We start from the raw sequence: 11,980 nt of genomic DNA on the forward strand, positions 1-11,980 counted from the left end.
TTGTACCTATTTCTTTTGGCAAAACAAAAAATAGTGAGTGAGAAGAAATCATATGTTCTGATCACCAACCGATTGAAGTTAACTAGGAAATTTATCTCAAGTCCTACAAAAACCCCCAATCTTATTTTTATGCAACAAAACGTAAGAAATCACTGTTTTGATGAAAATGTACGGGTCTATCAACTTTGGAGGCTTGGTGTGACCAAAAGATGAGAAATTTTACAAGTTTTTTATTTTTTACATGTGTAGTAGGCCTTGAACTATAACCTCATGAAAGGATTTTACAAAATGAGTGGATCTACTATGGTTTTGGAGGTTTTTTTCAAAACCCTGAAAGGACACTTTTATGTCCTGTTAGGTTACCGACCTAGTGTTAATAAAACACACACCTAAGTAGAAATATTTAAATAAAATACCAAAATAATTATAAAAAATCCCTATATTTAGGCCATATATACAATGAAATATTTACACACAAAGAGGCCATAATATACTTTTATTTTTTAATTTTTTTAATTTTTTTGGCTCAACTAGCCCAGTGACTAGCTAGCTGAGGGTTTTTACGAAGATATGGGAAAAGCCCCCTAACTCACACATGCCTATGTACAGTGAAATGGTAGGGATAGCCATAGCGTTTGGGTGAATTTGGTAGGGTGGAGTAACTTACTATGGCAATTATGGAGAGCCGAAAAATGGCTATCAATGTGTAAGTGTCTTGGTGATATTTTTAGTTCTTGATAGCTTGTGTCTGGGTGTTGTCATCAATTTAGCCATAAATCCCACATATTGTAAGAGGGAGACAGGGTGGAGAGGACTCCCCTGGCCTTACGACAGTGATTGGGGTGGCTTTTCTTGTGATGTGTCGTGGTGAAATTTACTCAAGCTATGTTGAACAAATACTAATCTTACTTTGATCGGTCATGACAGATTTTTAAGAAGGTATTAATGCAACAAGTACCCCCTCCCTCTTCTCTCTCTTTCTTACATATATAATTGTGTTTGCTTGATCATTGCCGATACATTTCAAAGCAGCCCGAGCACTATCTCTCTCTCTCTCTCTCTCTCTCTCTCTCTCTCTCTCTCTCTCTCTACGCGTCCTAGTTCGCATCCAACACTAGGTGGTGCCCCAAATTTGTGTAGGGTTAGGTTGCGGGTTTGTGTGTGTGTTTGTTGTTTTTTCCAACCCCAACCCAATTGAGTAGCACGGGAACCTACAAAGGTGCTTAGAGGCCACTCTTCTTGTTGCCCGCCCCGGACTGCCTCAATAGCAACATTATCATAGCAATTAGTTAACTTGGCATGAACAATAATTTTGTAAGAGAGATAATTTAGAGAACATGAAAACAATTGAGGACCAGATTTATGTGGAGCCGTTCCCCACTCCAATAGGCATTTGTATTATGATTTCTCCCATTAAGAGAGACTTGTTACAATACAATCTTTGTGTTCCTTGTGACCTAGGTGATGCAATGAATATGGAAAGATTCATGGATCACAAACATAACATAAACTTGAAGAAAGCTTTAACTATCCTGAGCCTCAGTCCCAAGACCTCAAACACCTTTGAAGGTGGAGAGAGCTAGCAGGGTAGGGAAGAGGAAGAAGAAACATTTCCTAGGAGAAAGAATTAGTTCCTCACTTATCATAACTCTTGTTGCTAGCATACATAATAGCATAGTAATGAAGAAGAAGGATATGGAAAGCTTAAGCATTGAAGCATGTCTCTTGGTTGGATTTTCACTCCATATTCAAGAGTGTTGGTGTAGGCTCTCAACCTCTACTCTCTTGGAGAAGGAGAGGGAGCTCTTGCACTTTGCATAGCACACAATGAGAGTGTTTGTGAGTGTGTGTGGGTGAGTATACCCCCTAAGCAACCCCCTAGCTTGCTTGGGTCGAACCGCCCTTGTAGCTCATGCTTGAAGCTCATTGGACCCCTCCAGGCCTAGCCAATCACAAGCAGGAGGCATTACAATCATCAAGGGTAGCCTTGAGACAAGTGTCCCCCTTTCCCCTTTGAGAGAGAGGGCTAGATAAATGCTTATCTTTATTTGATGATAGCCACTCTTAAGGTCAATACTACTGAATTAGGTCGAGCCTTGTAGCTTATCAAATAGATCTTCTACCCGAGGTACGGGAAATCTGTTTTTGATAGTGATATGGTTTAGTGCTTGATAGTCCACACACATACGGTATGTACCATCTTTCTTTTGCACTAAAAGGACTGGAGAACAAAAGGGAGAGGAACTAGGCCTCACCATCCCTTTGTCTACCAGCTCTTGTACTTGCCTCATGATCTCCTCTTGTTGATCTTGTGAGACTCGATAAGGAGGCTTGTTAGGTGGTGAGCTTCCAGGAAGGAGCTCAATGCGATCGTCATCATCTCCTCGTTTTGGAGGTAAGTCCATAGGGATATCATCGATGAACACATCTTGGAATCCTTTTAGAAAATTAGACAAGTCTAACTCTTCTTGATTCCTACCATTTACATTTGATGAAACATTAGTATCTTTTAGAGACTCTTTGACAAAAATCATGTACGCAGAAACTGAGCTCTTCATTGACTTATCAAAAGCGAGAGGATTTACAAGTGGAATAGTGCGACCACTCTCACTAGCATCAATATACATGTTCTTTTCCCTATAGGTGAAGTAGATTCTCCTTTCAGGGAACTTCATGTTGGCAGCCATGCGATCAAACCATGGTGCCCCTAGGATAACATCCTCATGTTGGAGAGGAGAGATGAAGAAGTCTTCTTTGTCGACATAGATTTGGATATGAAGCCTCAACTTCCCAATCAAGGGAGTAACGGAGGCTTGTTGTCCCTTGAAAGCTACATCAGCCACTACTATATCTCTCATCTCAAAAGCTTGAATGCCCAACTTGGTGGCCAACTCCATTGATATGAAGTTAAGAGTAGAGCCAGGGTCAAACAATATGAAGGCATCATGCTCTCTTACCTTTCCCCAAGCATAGGAAAGTGATGATCTTTTGCAATGAGCATCCTCTTTTAGAGCTTCGATGGTGGAAGCCCTAGGAGTCTCATTGTGAGTATTCTTCTTGGGGCAAGAACGATAGCCATGTCCTTGCTCCCCACACTTGAAACACTTATGGTCCTTGCGAAAATCTTCAAGCTCTTCAGGAGAGAGTTTTTTTTTACCTTTGTAAACTCCCTTCTCCTTGGACCGATTGTTGTTGTTGTTGGAATTGACTTGGGAAGTATTTTGAACATTGGTTTTCCCCTTTGCATCATTTTTGTCTTTGTTTTCCATGGGCTTGACATCACGTCTAGCCCCTTGATGGAAATTGATGCATGAAGCAACCATGGTGTGATGGATTACTTCACTTATAGTACCAAGCCATTGAGAGTTGATGTATTCGGCCATCTCTTCAGGTAATCCCGCACAGAATTGTTGCCTTTGCTAGACAAAGTCTATCTTTTGGAAGACAGTAGCCTTGAGATGTAAATCCCAAAACTTGTCTACGTATTTGTGGATAGACTCATGGTAGAGGATCTTCAAGCTGCGCCATTCGGTAAGCACTTTGTCCTTTGCATCGCTTGCAAGGAATTGCTTCATGATGGAAACTCGTAGAGTTTTCCATGTCTTTGGGGCTTCACCATTTCCACGAAGACTAGCCCACCATTGACGAGCTAATTTTTGAAAGTGCATAGCTACATGGCGTAGCTTAGAGGACTCTATGAATCCCTCATCTCCAAAGGCCGCATCAAATTGCTGGATGAAGGCCAACACTTTGTCGGTAGCACCAAAGGTGCCATCATAGGTGACAAAAGAGATACTCTTTCCTCCCTCCTTGAACTTATTTAGCTTTTGTGACCTTCGCCATGGAGGAAATGATTTGCGATGTCCTCCCCTCTTGTATTCTCTAGGAGAATAACCATAACTTTCATCAGAAGAAGAGGAAGGTGAAGAAGAAGGAGAAGAGGGTGACCTCTCCCTAGCCCTTTTCTTCCTTTGTTTCCTCTCTTGCCTTTCAGAGTGATGAGGAGAAGGACTATGTGTTGATCTTTTCCTCTTGAGAGGAGTGGGCGATCGTCTAGACCGCCATCTTCGTGGAGCCACATCTTCAGAGGAACTTAAAATTTCATTTCTTTCTTGCTCTTTGGATTCCTCATCTCGAATGGGAGAGAGTCTTCTTTTGGCGGTCTCTTCAAGAGGCCTCCTAAGCTCTCTCTCCTCTTGGAGAGGAAGGGAAATTCCATAAACATGAAGTTTCTGAGTAACTTCGGCTTGCAAAGCAGGGTTGCCCATAGCTTGCTGCAACCTAGTGACAAGATAATTCACAAACATGGGAGCATCATCATTAGCACCTTCATGTGCAAAATCAAAGCTATTGAAATGTTCATTCTACTCTCTTGATTATTGTCAGCCATGTTAACAAAATGTATGTATGTACTTAGTGTATGTTTTGGCAATTCAAAACCTTAGTTGCCACTCCTCTTAGACTTTGAAAATCGGCTCTTAAGTATCTACACCCACGGCTCGAAGTGGTTAATTATAGAGAGTAGAGGAGTAGGTCTAACATAGCAGAGTTGCCAAGGGCTAGCTCCTTTCGGACTTCTTATGGCTCAATAATGGTAAAGCCGTAGGCAAGTCTAAAAAGACTCCATTATTAAGTCCAAAGCTCCCGAGGTGTGCACCATCCCCCACATAGTGGGCTCAACAAAACCGATAATAGATCCCAGTTCCACTTACCCTAATATAATTAACAACATCAACCATTTATAGGCTACTTAAGGACCTCTCTTATTAAGCAAGAAAAGAGAAATCCAATGCTCTGATACCAATGTAATGAAATTGGCCTATTTAATTTGAGAGTAGCGGAAATTAATGAGAGTACTTTTGAGAAATGACTTTGTGAGAATAGCGGGTGAACATAATTGAAACATAATCATAGCAATTAGTTAACTTGGCATGAAAAATAATTTTGCAAGAGAGAGAATTTAGAGAACATGACAACAATTGAGGACCAGATTTATGTGGAGCACTTGTTACAATACAATATTTGTGTTCCTTGTGACCTAGGTGATGCAATGAAGATGGAAAGCTTCATGGATCACAAACATAACATAAAATTGAAGAAAGATTTAAATATCCCAAGCCTCAATCCCAAGACCTCAAACACCTTCGAAAGTGGAGAGAGCTAGCAGGGTAGGGAAGAGGACGAAGAAACATTTCCTAGGAGAAAGAAGTAGTTCCTCACTTATCATAACGCTTGTTTCTAGCTTACATAATAGCATAGTAGTGAAGAAGAAGGAGATGGAAAGCTTAAGCATTGAAGCATGGATCTTGGTTGGATTTTCACTCCATATCCAAGAGTGTTGGTGTAGGCTCTCAACCTCTACTTGCTTGGAGAAGGAGAGAGAGCTCTTGCACTTTGCATAGCACACAATGAGAGTGTTTGTGAGTGTGTGTGGGTGAGTATACCCCCTAAGTAACCCCCTAGCTTGCTTGGGTCGACCCCCCTTGTAGCTCATGCTAGAAGCTCATTGGACCCCTCCAGGCCTAGCCAATCACAAGCAGCAAGGGTAGGCTTGAGACAAGTGTCCCCCTTTCCCCTTTGAGAGAGAGGGATAGATAAATGCTAAATTAATTAATTAAATCTCCTAAATTATTATTGGACCCCTTAGGTGGCCAACCAATAGGCTTCAGGCATACCATGAGGGCAACATGAGGAGGAACTTGAAAAGTGTCCCTTTTCCTTTCTTTCTACCATGCATGCCTTGTGTGAGTGTGTGGGTGTTCTCTATCATCCCCCCTCATGTAGGGCTCACCTCCTCCTTGTAGGGATTGAATATTTGACTTTTTGACACCTCAAGTCCCTCATGCATAGGCCCAATTCCCACCACAAGCTTGGCTCATAAGCACTTTAAGCTTGGGCTGGGTTCTCACCTCAAGTGCAACCCTAGCATCTCAAGCATGTCAAGCACCTCAAGGATCTCAATAATTAAGCACCTCAAGCACCTCAATCATCAAGCACCTCAAGAACCTCATCAAGCATGACAAGCACCTCGACCTGGGTCGGGTTCCCGCGCCTCAAGCTCAGCCCTAGCTTACCTAAGGTCAAAGTACTTTTACACACATTATTGGAGGTATTCAATGAAGCTAACCCTAAGGTCTTATGCTCCATTTGTTAGCCTTGCTCTTTGATAGACCATCTCTCATTTGGGCCCCTTTACCATTGGCCCCGTGTTGAGATAGATCTATAAGCACATGTCTATATCTTAACACTTGTTCCCGTTTATTCTCCCACATTAAGTGATCAATTTAATATGAGAAAATCATTTGGGTTGGTTAAAATATTAGATATTAGATTTTATGACAAGAGGTGTTCCCATAGGTTAGACATTACTGCAAAGGGCTTGGATACCCAACATGAACGCGCGTACGCGTGCACGCGCACGCGAGAGAGAGAGAGAGAGAGAGAGAGAGAGAGAGAGAGAGAGAGAGAGAGAGAGAGAGAGAGAGAGAGAGAGAGAGAGAGAGAGAGAGAGAGGGTACCTATGATACACCTGTGATGCGCCTATGTTAGCTTGCAGAGTAGACGATGGTGGTGCCTGTGTTAGCTCGCAGAGTAGAAGATGGGTCTCAAACCTAATATTAGAGATTCACACTACACACGGACAAAGACCAAACACAACCTGACTACAATACATATAGTTCATACAAAAAGTATATAGTTTATTAGTGTATAGTTATATAATATTATTATATTATATCATTTAGTATATATATGTATAATATATCTATAATAAGCATACGATATACAAATAGTTTATACATAAAGTATATAGTTAAATATATCATTATATAATATTAGTATATTATATCTTATAATATATATATAATAAGCATACAATATATGTTTCTAATATATAATTGTATAATATGTATAGTTTATATGTTAAGTATGTAGTATATATATATGTTCTCTCTATAACTATAACTAATTAATAATATAAGTCTAATATGTATAGTATATATTAAAAGTATAGGTATAAGTATAACTATATATATAATATACTATATACGCTATATCATATGATGTAATTATATTAAATAAGTCTATAATATAACTTTAAGTATATACTATAACTATGAGTACATATTATTAATATAGTTATAAGTATAGCTATATATTATAAGTATAAGTATATCATAACTATAAGTAAAACAATATATATATTATCTACTATATACTCTATATTATATCAAAATAATATAACTATAAACTAAATGTATAGTTTGTGTAGTATACAATATACCTATATATTCTATAGTATAGTATAACTATATTATATTACTATAGTTCTATATACAATATATTTAATTACCAAATATACGTATAAATATTAAAACTGTATATACATTAAATAAGTGTATATTAAAACTATAAGTATATACTATACGTAAGTATAACTACTAGTATATATTATAAGTAAAGTATATATTATGGTATATGTATAAGTATATAAGTATAACTATATATATATTCTACTATATACTCTATATTATGTACGTACTATTATATTATATAAGTATATTATATAATTATATACCATATATACATATAAATATATATGTAATTAGAAGTATATTATATAACTATAATATTAAGTATATATTATATTAAAATAATATAACTATATTATATTAGTATAGGTCTATATATGATATACTTAAATACCATATTTTCTATATATACTATGTCCATTTTAATTTGAAATCAATTAATTGGTGATATATAAAAATATACTCCATCTTATATTATATTATATATTATACACATGTAAATATATAATTTTTAAAACATCGTATATTTTATATACTATGCTTAATTTTTTTTATATGCACGTATTTGGGGAGATTTTGAAAGCTCGATAGGTTAACAAGTGGATTTGACAAAATGTTGATTCAAATGTATCTTAATGGCTATGATTGTGCATATCTTAAAGAGTAAATATTCCAAATCTATCTAGAACAGTTTTCAATGAACGCATTAACATTTTGGCAGCTGCATGCTTTTACACTTTCTTTGTACCTTATACACATTCTCTTCCTTCTCTTTTTATCATCTTATTTACCTCAAGTATTATTCCTCCCTGTCTGTATCAAACATGACAGCTACAGCTACAATTATGCTTTCATGGGCGATTAACATTAGGGAAAATTTGGACTCAGAGAGCGGCCTTATAAGGAGTTTGACTTCCTCTCTCATGTCTAGAACGGGGGTGCAGTAAAATTTTTACAAATCAAATCTAAACTTTGCGGAGATTTGACAATTACAATCTTCTCTTCAAGCTCTTTCTATTGATATATAGCACTCCATGAGATTCCTCATATTTTGAAAGATTTTATGTTTTATTCTCTTGTGATGTGACAACTCCGTTTAGAATCTAGAGAATAAAAAATAGAATCTTTCAAAATATGAGGAAGCTCGTGGCGTGCCATATATCAATAGAAAGAGCTTGAAGAGTAGATTCTAACTGCCAAATCTTTGCCAAGTTTAGAGTTGATTTGCAAAAATTTTACCGCATGTCTGTTTTGAACATGAGAGAGAAGGTCAAACTCCTTATAAGGCCCCTTTGTGAGTCCAAATTTTCCCTAATGTGGTGCTCAAATGGATTATAGAGTCTCATTATGGAATGGAGAGCTTTTGCTTAGTGAATATTTTATTCAAAGCCTATTGCCTCCTTCTATTAAGTTTGAAGGTTTGCAAGCAATTGTTCAGATAGGGAGCTTTGAGTCTAAGGTCAATGTGTTGCCAAGATGGGGTCATGAAGATCAAAAGCACTACCTTCTTGACCATTCTCTGTCCTCACCTTACCACATCCTTCATTTGGATGACTATGTTTATGTGGCTGACAGTTTAGAAACAAGTGAAGAAGTTGGTGATTCTTCTTTGTTTGCTACACCATGTAACAAAAGTTCAACTCCATCACATTTAAGTGTTGATATTGATGAAGGTACAGACGTAGTTGTTTTGGAGACAGTAGAACTAACCAGGTCACCCGGACCGTTTCAAGACACACAGGATGAGGTGGAGCATACAAAGGAGGAGTATTCAAAGGATACATCCACCATTTCATGGATGAAAGACAAAGGTAAATCATGCAGGTTGTCTAAACTTTTAGAGATTTGTGGACCTCCCAAAAAGTTTGATGAGCTACCAAATTTTTATAATGGCAATGTTTGTTTAGAGCTTTCTCCAATGCACAACAATAAAAGGATGCTTGGTATGGAGCAAAAGTACGATGGTCACCTTTGGTCGTGCCCAACATCGACCAACAAACACCCATTTAGGAATTTTGGGACTTATTCAAGTCCCATTCTTCAAATTGCAAAAAGAAATTATCACTTTTTGAAGGATTTATTTTTTATTTGAAATCAATATACTTAGGTGATTTTTTGTATTTATGTAGAGAATACATGAGTTTCTCTTACTTTGACTCCACATAATAGAGCAATCTCATGAAATCTAGAGAAGTTCACAATTTCACAAAGACTACTTTCAGTGACAGTTTTAGTCAAAATAGATTTGAATTCTATGACTATAAGAGTTTGTTCTACATTAGTGCTTGCATTAATTTTTGTCTCACAAGGACTACTTTTAGTGGCTTTTTTGTCAAAATAGATTTACATTTTATTGACTGAGAGTTTATTTTACGTGTGCGATTGCATTAAAATTTGGTTTGAACAAAGATGAACCTTAGGAGATACAAGGTGTGGTTTTTGTATACAAAATTGATAAATAGAGACTCCAACTTAGAGTTTCTATTATCTTTGTACAACAATTTTATGTTTTTCTTGACCTTTTCAAGGTAAGTTAAAGAGTTCACTCCCTTGCTGCTTTTCAACTAGACTTAAAGCAAGGCTCAACCTATCCACTTAAGTGTCCAAACTTGATGTGGTTGTTGTCAAAGTTCTTTCTAAATAGGTATGTAAACATTATACAAACTTGATCTAGGTGGTGGGGGCTCGAACTAAAGTTGGAGCGTCTGATGACTGCCTAAAATTAGAGGAGGCTCAAAGCTATACATAAATAGGTTTACAAACTTGATCTAGGTGGTGAAGGCTCAAACTTAAGTTCAAGCCTTGATACTAACTTAGTAACTAGAGTCATGGGTCAATGCTTCTATCTAAATAGGTATGTAAACAATATCCAAAATTGATTTAGCTAGGTTGTGGAGATTCAAACTTAAGCTAGAGCCTAACAACCACCTAGACTTAGAGGAGTCTCAAAGATATACATAAACAAGTTTCAAACTTGAATTAGGTGGTGAATCCTCGAACTTAAGTTCTAGAATTGACACTAAGTTTGATCCTCGACACTAACTAGAGACACTAAGTTAGTGTCGAGGCTCTAACTACAAGTCCTTAAAAAGTTTTCAAGGGAGATAAGCAATCCCACCTCCAAACCACTTACACCCTTATTTCATAAGTTGGCTTGAATATAAAAAATCAAATTCCCTAAAACTTTGGTAGATAAGTTTTTTTTCTAAGAGACCTTATCTCTACTTTTAGCGTGAACTATCAACATCAACCAAGAAATAGCGGGTATTCAAAGTTGTCCCCTAAGCTTGATATCATTGCAGCTACGAAGAGCTTGCCTTATGAGCATTGTAGAGCTTGAAAGACACCATAGCCTAGCCACAACACACACCAACAACTTTGTCTCACTGTCCATTTTGTCATCATCCTCCTCCTCGCCCTTTTCTTTTCTTTGTTGAGGGGGCATTGATTTGCTTGGCCGTCATCTGTCAATGCAACTAGAAAGGCATGCGTATAATCTGAGTAGTGGTCCGTTTCTCCTTGTGAATGAAGCAAGGCCATTATTGGATCCCTCAGTCTTTGGCGTCTTTCGTTCTCTCTTTCTCCAACGAGAGTGATAAACTGACAAAGGCTTTGGATCCTACTTCTGATATTAGCCTCATTTGTGGGCACAACAAGGGCCTTCCCCCTTCGATTCAGTAAAAGCTACTATAGCCTTAGCCTGCTACTACAGTGTCTACTCTTGTGTTTCTTTTCCTTAGAGACATATCCAACATGCAATCTCATCGATGCTAGTGATGGAAAACATGACGTTAATGACGTGTAGGATAGTAGCACCCCATTGCATTTCTATGGCACATACACTCTTTCCTAGGGCAACAAGCAGCTGGGAGGGAGGCGACTCAGAGCAAGCAGTGGGAAAATGGCAAGGGAATTCTAATGTCACCACCAAGGCTAGACACATGCATGACAGAGTATGGTCTTTGTGCTCATTTTTTGTGGTTGATGAATATTGTGTAAGCATTGCTACTTAGTGGTGGTTGAAACTCATATGCATACAAAAGCATGGTATTCAACGAGGGAGGGAAGTAAGACTTGCGCTTTTTTTAAATGTCGGTTCGTTCTTGAAGATAGAGAGTTTTGTGCAGGCGTTTGCAGGGTAGCAGGTCTCTCCTTCTCTCTCTCAAGCATGCGCTACAAGGCATCAATTCTCCCTTGCATTTTCTCCGCTACATGCTATAAATATAAAGAAGGAACACTAAGGTGGCTATGACGAGATTGCCTTATGAATGTTGCCATGGCGATAAACCCTCAAGTCAAATTCAAATTTCAAACTTTGACGAAAGTTCAAGGCATCATTAGTTTTAATGTTTGTATGCTACCATTTGTCGGTTGTAAAAGGTCAAGGCTCCAAACTTAAGCTAAAAGCTCCAACTCAAGTACAAGGGTGGATGACATGAGTTAGACACTCTTGAAATTTTCTCTATATTTTGTAGTCGTAGGAGACTCTCTCCCTTTTTTTCAGTTTGATGAGTGGGTGAGTTTCACTCTCTCTCTCTCTCTCTCTCTCTCTCTCTCTCTCTCTCTCTCTCTCTCTCTCTCTCTCTCTCTCTCTCTCTCTCTCTCTCTCTCTCTCTCTCTCTCTCTCTCTCTCTCTCTCTCTACACGGAGACATAGGTAGGATGCTATTT

The sequence above is a fragment of the Adiantum capillus-veneris genome, chromosome 30 (assembly GCF_014529385.1).
Source record: "Adiantum capillus-veneris isolate H3 chromosome 30, ASM1452938v2, whole genome shotgun sequence".
In the NCBI taxonomy this organism is placed as follows: Eukaryota; Viridiplantae; Streptophyta; class Polypodiopsida; order Polypodiales; family Pteridaceae; genus Adiantum; species Adiantum capillus-veneris.